General features: G+C 37.6%; 1 non-coding gene across 1 annotated transcript; it reads left to right on the plus strand.

Moving 5' to 3' along the window:
* The first annotated feature begins 11320 nt into the window (after positions 1 to 11320).
* LOC148581549 (small nucleolar RNA R71) lies at positions 11321 to 11428 on the plus strand. Its single transcript, XR_015896765.1, has one exon. It is a non-coding gene; the product is annotated as a small nucleolar RNA R71 (small nucleolar RNA).
* The last annotated feature ends 4543 nt before the right edge of the window (positions 11429 to 15971 follow it).

The following is a 15971-nucleotide window of genomic DNA, read 5'->3' on the forward strand; positions in this document are numbered from 1 at the left end:
AAAATTAAGAGATATCTTTTGTGGTGGGGATATCTAGAGTGTTCACAATTACCACTAATAATGCTAATTTTAATGATACTGCAATATCTTATCTAAGAACGAGAATGAAGGATTGGAATTTTCATCATTTGAAATGAGAGAAATTACATGTTAGGTGTTGTGTACATATTCTTAATCTTATTTTTCATGATGGATTGAAAGAGATGCATGAATCTATGAGCAAGATAAGAAACACTATTAGATATATGCATGCTTCACCTAGTTGCATGAATAGGTTCAAAAAATTCATTAAGAAGGCTAGGATACAAGACAAATGTATTGTTCAATTAGATGTTTCCACTAGATGAAACTTTACATACACCATGTTTAAAGGTGGTTTGAAGTTTTAAAAGGCATTCAAGAAATTAAGGAAGAGAGATACAGAGTATGTGTAAAACTCGTAAAATTAGTAAATAATTAACTAATAAATTAATTATTAATTAGGAAAATTAGAAAGTAAAATTTTATAGTTTAATGAGATGGAGCTAATTAAAATAAGAATTTTGACACTAATTTTAAAGAATTTGGCCCAAGATTGGGCCGAACGGGGCAAATCGAGCGAACCGGGCCTGTATTGGGACCAAGGCCAACCCAACCCATTAAAATAACAAAGAGCTCAGCTCTTCTCCCCTTCCCCATATGAAAAGCATGCTGGGAAAGATTAGGGATGAAGGAGGAAGAACAAAATCCTCGCTAGATCTTCAAATCCAAATAACTTTTGATTTAGAGCTCCAATCGCTGCACCATTTGTAGCCACGTGACCACAATGTCGAGCTCTACAAAGTCCAATCATTGATTAGGTATGAAAACCAATTTTCAGTTTCAGTTTCCTTCTTCCTAAATTTCAAATTTGATGAACAATTATGTTGAAAATTGTTTAATTTCAGTGTTTAGGTTCGAGTTTTGTTGGATTTGGCTCACTTAAGCTGTGGACAAGGTAAGAACCCTAACCCTCTTGTGAAATTATTGAGATTTTGAGTTTAGGGATTAATTATAGTGATATATGTGGTTTAGATTGAATGTTATTGGTGAAAAATCAAATTGGAGGTCAAACTTGTGAAATTGGAACTTAATTGAGGAAATTAAAGCTTGGGATCAATTTTGAAAGTTGAGGTTGATAGCTTGCAGTGTGGAGAATGCTTGAGGTGTTCCGGGTTTATTGGAAAATCGGCCAAGGTATGGTTTCGGTTTCTCGTATCTAAAATATAATGTGTCGTAAAAACTTAGGCTAGTTGACTGTAGGATAAGGTTGAATTAATTGTGATGTTGATGATTATGTTTGATGTTGTTTGGATATGAAATATTTTTTGAAGTGATTATAATTGTGAACTGGTGTATTGTGGAATAATTGAGGGGTGTTGATTTGATTAGGGAATATATGAGTACTTGTTGCTAGTATTGTTGAGTTGAGTGGCTAGATTGTATATGAATGATTGATGATAATTGTGTCAAGTGAGGAAGTTGGTGAGACTATGTGGTGTTTGATGATGATATGAATAACGTTTAATGTTTATGATGAAAATGGAATGCTAAATGATGATTTTAATGACGATAGATAAGGTGATGTGAATGAATATGTATGAGGTGGTATATTAATACATTTGTTTGGATAGTTGAGAAATTCTTATATGAGATTGTTTAGAATTGAGGTATGATTGGTTATGGTAGGATGTGGGGTTGTCTTGCTGTGTTATAGTATGTGTTGGTGTTGATTATGAGTATAGAAAGTTGGTATTGAATGGTGATTTGACGAAAATAGAGGTTGGAGTATTGTTGAAAAAATCTTATTTTTAGCCGAACTTCGGCGAGCCATAACTTGGCTTCCGACCCCCCAAATTATTTCAAATTTATTCATATGAAAATTGAGTTCGTGAAGTTCATGCCATTTGAAGAACGGAGGAAAAATTTGTTAAAACGAAAACGTTATGCGCGTCGGAAGTTCAGAGTGCAAAACTGAAATTTTGCAGCATTTAGCATTTTTGCCATTCTGCATATCTTGTGTACGCGATCACTGCACGCGACACGACCAACCCTTTTGGGTTGGGCATCTCGTGTACGCGAGTAAGGAAAAACTCACCCACGCGTATGCGTGACCCCTATTTTCAGCAACGTGGATTTTGTATTTTAAAACCTAATTTTGAACCTCTAAACCTCTATTTTTACTCTTTTAGCCCCTAAACTTTAGTTGTATGTTGAGTGGTGAGAAGAAGGTAGGGAGGAGTGGTAACTTGGAGATGAAGAAAGTTTGAAAAATGAATGAATGAATGTAAGGGACAATGAAAGAAGAATTATACTAAAATCTTATTGATGAATGAATGTGGTAAATGAATCATGATGGAAAATGTTGAATGTGTGTATGCTTGTAATTTTATCTCTCTAATTGTAAGGGTGACAGGGCACATATACCCTCTAATGGTGACAGGGCACAGATACCCTCTGATGGTGACAGGGCACAGATACCCTCTGATGGTGACAGGGCACAGATACCCTCTGATGGTGATAGGGCACAGATACTCTCTGATGGTGACAGGGCACAGATACCCTATAATGGTGACAGTGAACAGATACCTTCTAGTGGTGACAGGACACATATACCCCCTAATGGTGACATGGCACATATACATTGTAATGGTGACAGGGCACGGATTTTCTCTAATGGTATTAAGGCGCAATAGAGAGATTGTGCCAGGGTTAGCTATCGGACACATCGGGTTGGCTATATAACCGACAGATGAGACTCATCAGCCATAGGACAGGCATGCATCATATGCATTTGCGTGTCTTGCTTGATTTTGCATTAGCTGGGCTTGCCTATATGATTATTATGATTACTTGCTAAATTTGCTATCTGTTGTAATTGTATTCTGCTTGTGCTTGCCTTGTCTATATTTTGGTTGTCTGTGCTATGGAGTTCTAGAGGAACGGAGGAAGGTGAGAGGCCAAAGGATCAAGTTAGGTTGAGTTAGAATGTTGAACCCTTAGCTACCCCACTTTGTTTATGGCTTATTTATGGTTGTAAAGAATAGTTTTAAGTTTGAATCATATGTCGGAAGTTCTAGGATCGCTTTTGGCTTTCCGAGGACATTATATGTTAGAGATGTGGACACTGTTACCATGCTGAGAACCTCTGGTTATCACCCTATACTTATTTTGTGGTTTTCAGATACAGGACGTGAGGCCCCTCGCTGAGGCATTTTGGGAGCTTCTTAAAAGCGAAGACCTTTTGCATTTTGGGCTTTACTTTTGGTCATGTTGTTTATATGTAGATTCTTATTATCTCCACCATTTATATATATAATGTTTTGTCCCTCTTAGAGGTAATTTTGGAGAAACAGGTTCTGTAAAACTATACTTTGGGTTCTCTTATATATATGTATATATACTTATATGCTCTGGCCGGTTTATTTTTGCCAGCCGAGTCATGAGCTTTTCTATTGTATATTGGAACTCTTTTGTTTATAACCATGTTAGCTTACTCTTGTCTTGCTTCATTTACCGCTAGCCATGACCTGAGTGTTGCACTTTTCGATTTAATGATTTTGCTTTATCTTTTTCTTCAAAGGCTCCTAGATATAAAACTTTTTCAACTATATATATATATATATATATATATATATATATATATTCTTACTTTTAGAGGTCGTAATACTCCACCACCTCTGTTTTATGACTTAAGCATAAGACTCTGTGTGGTAGGATGTTACATTATGGTATCAGAGCAGTTCGTTCCTGTAGAGCCTGAGGGACGGACTGACTATGTTTTTGGGCATACTTTGGGTGTGTGTACATGCTATTTAGGTTGTCTGCTAGACATATATAGCATAAATGCTCATGAGCATACTTTTGGAAATTCGAAGCACTAGATTTGAGATATTAAGACTGATCACCTTAATATCAATTGTTCAGTGTGGACATGACCCAAATGGCGTCTCATGGGTGCGAGTGAGGTAATACGGTTGATTCTCTGACTGCTGTTGTGTGGTGCGCGAAACTGGCTCCGCAATATTCGCACAGATATTCCAGCAAATGCACCGGGTCATCCAAGTAATACCTCAGGTGAGTGAGGGTCGATCCCACGGAGATTGTTCGTTTGAGCAAGCAATGGTTACCTTGCAGATCTTAGTCAGGCGGATAGAAAATATAGTTGTCACGAAAAAATGCATAAAATAGGTAAATAAATAAAACGTTACTAGATAGGTGTGAATTCAGTGATGATAGAACGGTTGAGGCTTCGGAGATGCTTCTTCCTTTTGGATCAACTTTTCTCACCATCTACTCCAATTTCTGGTTGATTCATTCCAAGGCAGGCTGTATATAATTAATGCCGGGGCTACGGTCATTAATCTCCTCTGCTTTAGATCAAATGCCGGGTCAGCAGTCATCCAATCTGAACGGGGGTGAAGCTCTAGTAGTCCATTCCCTTGGTGATCCTACTCAAAACACCATAGACAAGGTTGGATCTTCCAGATAAGAGAATGCTGCTCCTTTAATTCTAGCCTATACCACAAAGGCCCTAATCGCCCCGTACCTCGGCTGAACTGATGTCTCAAGAAGTCCCCAACGAAGTCGTGGATTAGCCATCTAAGAGATGTATAATTAATCTTGTAGTCCAATACTATCCTGTCAAGGACTCGCAAGAACCCATGTGAATAGGGATGACGGTCAAGTTTGACTCCCAATCTATTAGGATGAAGAACGAAGATACATCTTAGAATAGAATCAAGCATATATTGAAATAGAATAGTGATATTATTAATCCATAAGAATCAGCAGAGCTCCTAACTTTAACCTAGGAGGTTAGCGACTCATACTGTACAATATGATGTTCGAAAATAAAGTGGGGGAGGAAGAAGAAGATCCTAAACTAGGGTGATCTCCTCCTATATATACTAATCTGATAACTAAGAATTACAGAAATAAGATAACTAGACTTATAGTGCGAAAATCCACTTTCCGGGTCCACTTGGTGAGTGTTTAGGCTGAGCTTGAGTGAAGCCACGTGCTAGTGCTCCATTTTGGGCATCCAATGCCAGCTTTGGACTCCTGAATGGGCGTTGGACGCCAAGACTGAGGTTGGTGGCTGGCCTTGAATGCCAGTTTTGGGCCTTTATTTCCAAAGCAAAGTATGAACTATTATATATTTTTGGAAAGTCCTAGATGTTAGCTTTCCACAGTCATTGAGAGCGTGCCATTTGGAGTTCTATAGTTCCAGAAATGCTCTTTCGAGTGCATGGAGGTCAGAATCTGACAACATCTGCAATCCTTTCTCTGTCTCTGAATCAGACTTTGCCAAAACTCCTCAATTTCAGCCAGAAAATACCTGAAATCATCATAAAACACAACAACTCAAAGTATAATCCAAAAATATGAATTTTGCAGTAAAACCTATGAAAATATAATAAAACTTAAACAAAACATAATGAAAACTATATGAAAATGATGCCAAAAAGAGTATAAAATATCTGCTCATCAAAACACCAAACTTAAACTGTTGCTTGTTGGTGCACGAAATTGCGATCATCAACAATGGCGCCAAAGACTTGGTGCTCTCAAACGTGAATCACACTTTGTCACAACTTCGCACAACTAACCAGCAAGTGCACTGGGTCGTCCAAGTAATAAACCTTACGTGAGTAACGGTCGATCCTACGGAGATTGTCGGCCTGAAGCAAGCTATGGTCACCTTGTAAATCTCAGTCAGGCGGATTCAAATGGTTATGGTGAATTGATAATAAATATAAATAAAATACAAACTAGGATAGAGATACTTATGTAATTCATTGGTGAGAATTTCAGATAAGCGTATAGAGATGCTTTCGTTCCTCCTGAACTTCTGCTTTCCTGCTGTCTTCATCCAATCATTCCTACTCCCTTCCATGGCAAGCTGTATGTTGGGCATCACCGTTGTCAATGGCTACATCCCGTCCTCTCTGTGAAAATGGTCCAATGCGCTGTCACTGCATGGCTAATCATTTGTCGGTTCTCGATCATACTGGAATAGGATTTACTATCCTTTTGCGTCTGTCACTACGCCCAGCACTCGCGAGTTTGAAGTTTGTCACAGCCATCCCTTTCCAGATCCTATTCGGAATACCACAGACAAGGTTTAGACTTTCTGGATCTCAGGAATGGCCATCCATGGGTTCTAACTTATACCACGAAGACTCTAATATCTCGGACTCGGTCCCCTGTATTAGATATCTAAGAGATACTCATTCTGTCTCGTCTTCATGTAGAACGGAAGTGGTTGTCAGGCACGCGTTCATAGGTGAAAATGGTGATGAGCGTCACATAATCGTCACATTCATCATGTTCTTGGGTGCGAATGAATATATTAGAATAGGAATAAGCTTGAATTGAATAGAAAAACAGTAGTACTTTGCATTAATACTCAAGGAACAGCAGAGCTCCACACCTTAATCTATGGTGTGTAGAAACTCTACCGTTGAAAATATATAAGTGATAATGGTCCAGGCATGGCCGAATGGCCAGCTCCCATAAAAGTCTAAGATAGCATAAAACTGATCAAAGATTATCTAATACAATAGTAAAGGGTGCTATTTATATCAGACTAGTTACTAGGGTTTACAGAAATGAGTAAATGATGCTGAAATCCACTTCTGGGTCTCACTTGGTGTGTGCTTGGGCTGAGCATTGAGCTTTACACGTGTAGAGGCTTCTCTTGAAGTTGAACGCCAGTTTGTAACCTGTTTCTGGCGTTTAACTCCACTTTGCAACCTGTTTCTGGCATTTAACTCCAGAATAGGGCAGGAAGCTAGCGTTGAACTCCAGTTTGCATCGTCTAAAATCGGGCAAAGTATGGACTATTAAATATTTATGGAAAGCCCTGGATGTCTACTTTCCAACTCATTTAAGAGCGCACCATTTGGACTTCTGTAGCTCCAGAAAATCCACTTTGAGTGCAGGGAGGTCAGAATCCAACAGCATCTGCTGTCCTTCTTCAGCCTCTGAATATGATTTTTGCTCAAGTCCCTCAATTTCAGCCAGAAAATATCTAAAATCACAGAAAAACACACAAACTCATAGTAAAGTTCAGAAATGTGCTTTTTAGTTAAAAACTAATAAAAATATACTAAAAACTAACTAAATCATACTAAAAACTATGTAAAACAATGCCAAAAAGCGTATAAATTATCCGCTCATCACAACACCAAACTTAAATTGTTGCTTGTCTCCAAGCAACTGAAATTTAAATAGGATAAAAAGAAGAGAATATACTATGAATTCCAAAATATCAATGAAACTTAGCTCCAATCAGATGAGCGGGACTTGTAGTCTCTTGAATAGTTTTGGCATCTCACTTTATCCATTGAAGTTCAGAATGATTGGCATCTATAGGAACTCAGAGTTCAGATAGTGTTATTGATTCTCCTAGTTCAGTATGTTGATTCTTGAACACAGCTACTTTATGAGTCTTGGGCGTGGCCCTAAGCACTTTGTTTTCCAGTATTACCACCGGATACATAAATGCCACAGACACATAACTGGGTGAACTTTTTTAGATTGTGACTCAGCTTTGCTAAAGTCCCCAATTAGAGGTGTCCAGGGTTCTTAAGCACACTCTTTTTTTTATTGCTTTGGACCTTGACTTTAAGTGCTCAGTCTCAAGTTTTCACTTGACACCTTCACGCCACAAGCTCATGGTTAGAGACAGCTTGGTTTAGCCGCTTAGGCCATGATTTTATTCCTTTAGGCCCTCCTATCCACTGATGCTCAAAGCCTTGGATCCTTTTTACCCTTGCCTTTTGGTTTTAAAGGCTATTGGCTTTTTGCTCTTGCCTCTTGGTTTAAAGAGCTTTTGGCTTTTTCTGCTTGCTTTTCCTTTTTCATTTTTTCGCATTTTTCTCCTCTTTTTTTTTCGCAAAATTTTTTTTCTGCAAGCTTTGTTCTTCACTGCTTTTTCTTGCTTCAAGAATCATTTTTATGATTTTTCAGATCATCAAATAACATTTCTCCTTTTTCCTTATTCTTTAAGAGCCAACATATTTAACATTCATAAACAACAATTTCAAAAAATATATGCACTGTTCAAGCATTCATTCAGAGAACAAAAAGTATTATCACCACATCAAAATAATTAAACTAATTTCAAGGATGAATTCAAAACCATGTACTTCTTGTTCTTTTGTAATTAAAACATTTTTCATTTAAGAAAGGTGATGGATTCAAACTTTTAGGCATAGACACTTAAATACTAATGATCATGTAATCAGACATAAACATAAACATAAAGCATAGTAAACGAAAAACAGGAAAATAAGAACAAGGAGATTAAGGAATTGGTCCACCTTAGTGAGGGTGACGTCTTCCTCTTCTTGAAGAACCAATGGTGCTCTTGAGCTCCTCTATGTCTCTTCCTTGTCTTTGTTGCTTCTCCCTCATAGCTCTTTGATCTTCTCTAATCTCATGGAGGATGATGGAGTGCTCTTGGTGCTCCATTCTTAGTTGTCCCATGTTGGAACTTAATTCACCTAGGGAGGTGTTGATTTGCTCCCAATAATTCTGTGGAGGAAAGTGCATCCCCTGAGGCATCTCAGGGATTTCATGGTGAGGAATTTCCTCATGCTCTTGTTGAGGTCCATGAGTAGGCTCTCTTGTTTGCTCCATCCTTTTTTTAGTGATGGGCTTTTGAGATAAATCTCTCTATCTCCCATGACTCGGAGGTGGAAGCAATTGCCTTCCCTTTCCTCTTTCTAGAGGTTTCTCCGACCTTAGATGCCATAAATGGTTATGGAAAAATAAAAGCAACACTTTTACCACACCAAACTTAGAAGGTTTGCTCGTCCTCGAGCAAAAGAAGAAAGAAAGTAGTAGAAGAAGAAGAAGAAAGAGGTGTGTGAATGGTTCGGCCAAGGGGGTTTTAGGTGGTTATGATGTGTGAAAAGGAAGGAGTGATGGTTTGAATTTGAGTGGGTGGGTGTAGGTGGGTTATATGATGGTTTTGGAGGAGTAATGGAGGTGATTGGTGGAGGTTATTTTGGGGAAGAGTGTTATGAAAAGGTGTGAGGAGGAGAGGAGAAGAGGTGTGGTAGGTGGGGATCGAGAAGAGTGATTGAGGTGATTGGTGAAAGGTATTTGGGGAAGAGAGTTATGAAAAGGTGTGAAGAGGAGAAAAGAAGTGGTGGGGATCCTGTGGGGTCCACAGATCCTGTAGGGCCAAGGACTTAACATCCCTGCTCCAATTAGGCATGTAAAACGCCCTTGCTGTGCAATCCTGGCGTTTAACGCCAGACTGCTGCTTGTTTCTGGCGTTAAACGCCCAAATGTAGCCTGTTTCTGGCGTTAAACGCCAGCTTGGTGCTTGTTTCTGGCGTTAAACGCCAGACAGATGCTTGTTTCTGGCGTTAAACGCCAGACAGATGCTTGTTTCTGGCGTTTAAACGCCAGAATGCTCCTCCTCCAGGGTGTGCTATTTTTAATACTATTTTTCATTCTGTTTTTTATTTTTCAGTAGTTTTTGTGACTCCACATGATCATCAACCTAATAAAACATGAAATAACAAAAAGAAAATAAAATAGATATGATTAAATAACATTGGGTTGCCTCCCAACAAGCGCTTCTTTAATGTCAATAGCTTGACAGTGAGCTCTCATAGAGCCACACAGATAATCAGAGCAAGGTTGGAACCTCCTCAACACCAAACTTAGAGTTTGGTTGTGGCCTCCCAACACCAAACTTAGAGTTTGACTGTAGGGGCTTTGGTTGACTCTGCAGTGAGAGAAGCTTTTCACGCTTCCTCTCCATGGTTACAGAAGGAGAACCTTGAGTTTTAAACACAAGGTTGTCCTCATTCAGTTGAAGGACCAATTCTCCTCTGTCCACATCAATCACAGCTTTTGATGTGGCTAGGAAGGGTCTTCCAAGGATGATGGATTCATCCTCATCCTTCCCAGTATCCAGGATTATGAAATCAGCAGGGATGTAAAGGCCTTCAACCTTTACTAACACGTCATTTACCATTCCATAAGCCTGTTTTCTTGAGTTGTCTGCCATCTCTAATGAGATTTTGGCAGCTTGCACCTCAAAGATCCCAAGTTTCTCTATTACAGAGAGTGGCATTAAGTTTATTCCTGACCCTAGGTCACACAGAGCCTTCTCAAAGGTCATGGTGCCTATGTTACAGGGAATTAGGAATTTACCAGGATCCTGTTTCTTTTGAGGTAAATTCTGCCTATCCAATACATTTAGTTCATTGGTGAGTAAGGGAGGTTCATCTTCCCAAGTCTCATTACCAAATAGTTTGGCATTCAGCTTCATGATTGCACCAAGGTACTTAGCAACTTGCTCTTCAGTAACGTCTTCATTCTCTTCAGAAGAAGAATACTCATCAGAGCTCATGAAGGGCAGAAGGAGGTTTAATGGAATCTCTATGGTCTCTAGATGAGCCTCAGATTCCTTTTGTTCCTCAAAGGAAAACTCCTTATTGGTCACTGAGCATCCCAGGAGGTCTTCCTCACTAGGATTCACGCCCTCCCCCTCCCTTGTAGGTTCGGCCATGATGGTCAAATCAATGGCCTTGCACTCTCTCTTTGGATTTTCTTCTGTATTGCTTGGGAGAGTACTAGGAGGAGTTTCAGTAACCCTTTTACTCAGCTGGCCCACTTGTGCCTCCAAATTTCTAATGGAGGATCTTATCTCATTCATGAAACTTAGAGTGGCCTTAAATAGATCAGAGACTATATTTTCTAAGCTAGATGGATTCTGTTCAGAATTCTCTGTCTGTTGCTGAGTGGATGATGGAAAAGGCTTGCTATTGCTAAACCTGTTTATTCCACCATTATTAAAGCCTTGTTGAGGCTTTTGTTGATCCTTCCATGAGAAATTTGGATGATTTCTCCATGAGGTATTATAGGTGTTTCCATAGGGTTCACCCATGTAATTCACCTCTACTATTGCAGGGTTCTCAAGATCATAAGCTTCTTCTTCAGAAGATGCCTCCATAGTACTGTTGGATGATTCCTTCAATCCATTCAGACTCTGAGAGATCATATTGACTTGCTGAGTCAATATTTTATTCTGAGCCAATATGACATTCAGAGTATCAATTTCAAGAACTCCCTTCCTCTGAGGCGTCCCATTACTTACAGGATTCCTCTCAGAAGTGTACATGAACAGGTTATTTGCAACCATGTCAATGAGTTCCTGAGCTTCTGCAGGCGTTTTCTTTAGGTGAATGGATCCACCTGCAGAATGGTCCAATGACATCTTTGATAATTCAGACAGACCATCATAGAATATATCCAGGATGGTCCATTATGAAAGCATGTCAGAAGGACACTTTTTGGTCAGTTCCTTGTATCTCTCCCAAGCTTCATAGAGGGATTCACCTTCTTTCTGTTTGAAGGTTTGAACATCCACTCTAAGCTTGCTAAGCTTTTGAGGAGGAAAGAACTTGGCTAAGAAAGCCGTGACCAGCTTATCCCAAGAGTTCAGGCTGTCTTTAGGTTAAGAGTCCAACCATATTCTAGCTCTGTCTCTTACAGCAAACGGGAAAAGCATAAGCCTGTAGACCTCGGGATCAACCCTATTGGTCTTAACAGTGTCACAGATCTGCAAGAATTCAGTTAAGAACTGAAAAGGATCTTCTGATGAAAGTCCATGAAACTTGCAGTTCTGTTGCATCAGAGAAACTAATTGAGGTTTCAGCTCAAAATTGTTTGCTCCAATGGCAGGCATTGAGATGCTTCTTCCATGTAAATTGGAATTTGGTGCAGTAAATTCACCAAGCATCTTCCTTGCATTGTTATTATTTTCGCCCATGTCTCCTTCTTTTTCGAAAATTTCTGTCAGATCTTCTCCAGAGAGTTGTGCTTTAGCTTCCCTTAGCTTCCTCTTCAGAGTCCTTTCAGGTTCAGGATCAGCTTCAACAAGAATGTTCTTATCCTTGTTCCTGCTCATATGAAAAAGAAGAGAACAGAAAATATGGAATCCTCTATGTCACAGTATAGAGATTCCTTATGTAAGTATAAGAAGAGAATAATGGAGAAATGAAAAGATAAGAATCCAAACACAAGGGAGAGGAATGAGTTCGAATTCTTGGGTGAAAGAGGGGTGTTAGTAGATGAATAAATAAAAAGAAGGAGGTGAAAGAAAAGAATTTTCGAAAATAATTGAAAAGAAAAGAAAAATATTTTTGTTTTTAATTTAAAATTAAAGTTAAAATTCGAAAATTCAAAAAAAGAAAAATTAAATTAAATTAAATTAAAGTTTAAAACAATTAGTTAATTAAAAAGGAATTTTGAAAAAGAGGGAAGGGATTTTCGAAAATTAGAAAGAGAGAGTTAGTTAGGTAGTTTTGAAAAAGATATGATTGAAATAGTAAACTTTTAGAACCAATCAAAAAGTCAAGTAGTTAATTGAAAAAGATTTGAAAAAATTTTTTTTTTTGAAAAGATAAGAAGTCTTAGAAAAGAAGTTAGAAAAGATTTTGAAATTGATTTTGAAAAATATGTGATTGAAACTTATTTTGAAGAAGATTTGAAAAATAAATTTAAAAAGATTTGATTTTGAAAATTAAAGTTGATTACTTGACTAACAAGAAACTAAAAAGATATGATTCTAGAGTTTAAAGATTGAACCTTTCTTACTAGGCAAGTAACAAACTTAAAAATTTTTGAATCAATCACATTAATTGTTAGCATTAATTTTGAAAATAAGAAATAAAAATAAGAAAAAGATTTTGAAAATCAATTTGAAATTTTCGAAAATCATAAAAGAAAAATGAAAAAGGTTTGATTTTTGAAAAAGATTTGAAAAAGATAGAATTTTTAAATTGAAAATTTGATTTGACTCATAAGAAACAACTAGATTTTAAAATTTTTTTGAAAAAGTCAACTCAAATTTTCGAAAATTTATGAGAGAAAAAGGGAAAGATATTTTTTTTATTTTTGAATTTTTAATGAAGAAAGAGAAAAACATAAAAAAGACTCAAAACATGAAAATTATGAATCAAAACACATGATGCATGCAAGAACACTATGAATGTCAAGATGAACACCAAGAACACTTTGAAGATCAAGATGAACATCAAGACTTATTTTTGAAAATTTTTAAGAAAAGAAAAACATGCAAGACACCAAACTTAAAAATTTTTAATGTTTAGACACTAACAAATTGAAAATGCACATGAAAAACAGGAAAAGACACAAAACAAGAAAAATTTAAAGATCAAACAAAGGAATTCATCAAGAACAACTTGAAGATCATGAAGAACACATGCATGAATTTTCAAAAAATGCAAGAAATAGATAAACATGCAATTGACACCAAACTTAAAAATTGACTCTAGACTCAAATAAGAAACATCAAATTTTTGGTTTTTTTATGATTTTATAAATTTTTTTTGTATTTTTCGAAAATTATTTTGAAAAGGAAAATAAGGATTTCAAAATTTTCAATAAGAATTCTAGGAATCATGCAATGTTAGTCTAAAGCTCCAGTCCAGAAATTAGACATGGCTCACTAGCCAGCCAAGCTTTCAGTGAAAGCTTCGGTCCAAAACACTAAACATGGCCAATGGCCAGCCAAGCTTCAGCAGATCATTACATTCAACAGCTAATTTGCTAAGAAAGACAAAGAAGCTCTTCTTTTGAGAATAAGTGAAACCTCGGTCCAAAATATTAGACATGGCTTAACAACCAGCCAGGATTCAACATATCTCATGAAATTCTAGAATTCCTTCTTAAAATTTCTGAAGAACATAGAATAATTTAAATTTTTTATTAAAAATTTTATTTTTTTATTTTTTTCATTTTTTCAAAAATAAGAATAATAAAAACAAAAAGGTTAAAATTAAAATAAAATTACCTAATCTGAGTAACAAGATGAACCGTCAGTTGTCCAAACTCGAACAATCTCCGGCAACGGCGCCAAAAACATGGTGCACGAAATTGCGATCATCAAAAATGGCGCCAAAGACTTGGTGCTCTCAAACGTGAATCACACTTTGTCACAACTTCGCACAACTAACCAGCAAGTGCACTGGGTCGTCCAAGTAATAAACCTTACGTGAGTAAGGGTCGATCCCACGGAGATTGTCAGCCTGAAGCAAGCTATGGTCACCTTGTAAATCTCAGTCAGGCGGATTCAAATGGTTATGGTGAATTGATAATAAATATAAATAAAATACAAACTAGGATAGAGATACTTATGTAATTCATTGGTGAGAATTTCAGATAAGCGTATAGAGATGCTTTCGTTCCTCCTGAACCTCTGCTTTCCTGCTGTCTTCATCCAATCATTCCTACTCCCTTCCATGGCAAGCTGTATGTTGGGCATCACCGTTGTCAATGGCTACATCCCGTCCTCTCTGTGAAAATGGTCCAATGCGCTGTCACTGCATGGCTAATCATCTGTCGGTTCTCGATCATACTGGAATAGGATTTACAATCCTTTTACGTCTGTCACTACGCCCAGCACTTGCGAGTTTGAAGTTCGTCACAGCCATCCCTTTCCAGATCCTATTCGGAATACCACAGACAAAGTTTAGACTTTCCGGATTTCAGGAATGGCCATCCATGGGTTCTAACTTATACCACGAAGACTCTAATATCTCGGACTCGGTCCCCTGTATTAGATATCTAAGAGATACTCATTCTGTCTCGTCTTCATGTAGAATGGAAGTGGTTGTCAGGCACGCGTTCATAGGTGAGAATGGTGATGAGTGTCACATAATCGTCACATTCATCATGTTCTTGGGTGCGAATGAATATCTTAGAATAGGAATAAGCTTGAATTGAATAGAAAAATAGTAGTACTTTGCATTAATACTCAAGGAACAGCAGAGCTCCACACCTTAATCTATGGTGTGTAGAAACTCTACCGTTGAAAATACATAAGTGATAATGGTCCAGGCATGGCTGAATGGCCAGCCCCCATAAAGGTCTAAGATAGCATAAAACTGATCAAAGATTATCTAATACAATAGTAAAGGATCCTATTTATATCAGACTAGTTACTAGGGTTTACAGGAATGAGTAAATGATGCAGAAATCCACTTCTGGGGCCCACTTGGTGTGTGCTTGGACTGAGCATTGAGCTTTACATGTGTAGAGGCTTCTCTTGGAGTTGAACGCCAGTTTGTAACCTATTTCTGGCGTTTAACTCCACTTTGCAACCTGTTTCTGGCATTTAACTCCAGAATAGGGCAGAAAGCTGGCATTGAACGCCAATTTACGTCATCTAAACTCTGGCAAAGTATGGAATATTATATATTTCTGAAAAGCCCTGGATGTCTACTTTCCAACGCAATTAAGAGCGTGCCATTTGGACTTCTGTAGCTCTAGAAAATCCATTTTGAGTGCAGGGAGGTCAGAATCCAACAGCATCTGCAGTCCTTCTTCAGCCTCTGAATCTGATTTTTGCTCAAGTCCCTCAATTTCAGCTAGAAAATACCTAAAATCACAGAAAAACACACAAACTCATAGTAAAGTCTAGAAATGTGGTTTTTAGTTAAAAACTAATAAAAATATACTAAAAACTAACTAAATCATACTAAAAATTATGTAAAAACAATGCCAAAAAGCGTATAAATTATCTGCTCATCATTTGTCCCCAAGCAACCAAAAACAAAGTAGGATTAAAAAAAATAGAAGGATACAATAAATCTCAGAGTTTTCAATGAAGCTCAGTTTCAATTAGATGAGCGGGACTAGTAGCTTTTTGCTTCTGAATAGCTTTGGCATCTCACTTTCCATTGAAGCTCAGAATAATTGGCATCTTCAGGAACTTAGAATCCAGATGATATTATTGACTCTCCTAGTTCAGTTCCTTTTTATTCTTGAACACAGCTTCTTTTAAGTCTTGGCCGTGACCCTAAGAGCTTTGTTTTCCAGTATTACCACCGGATACATAAACGCCACAGACACTTAACTGGGTGAACCCTTTCGGATTTTGATTCAGCTTTGCTAGA

The sequence above is a fragment of the Arachis ipaensis genome, chromosome B10 (genome assembly GCF_059453495.1).
Source record: "Arachis ipaensis isolate K30076 ecotype BB chromosome B10, ASM5945349v1, whole genome shotgun sequence".
NCBI classification, from domain to species: domain Eukaryota; kingdom Viridiplantae; phylum Streptophyta; class Magnoliopsida; order Fabales; family Fabaceae; genus Arachis; species Arachis ipaensis.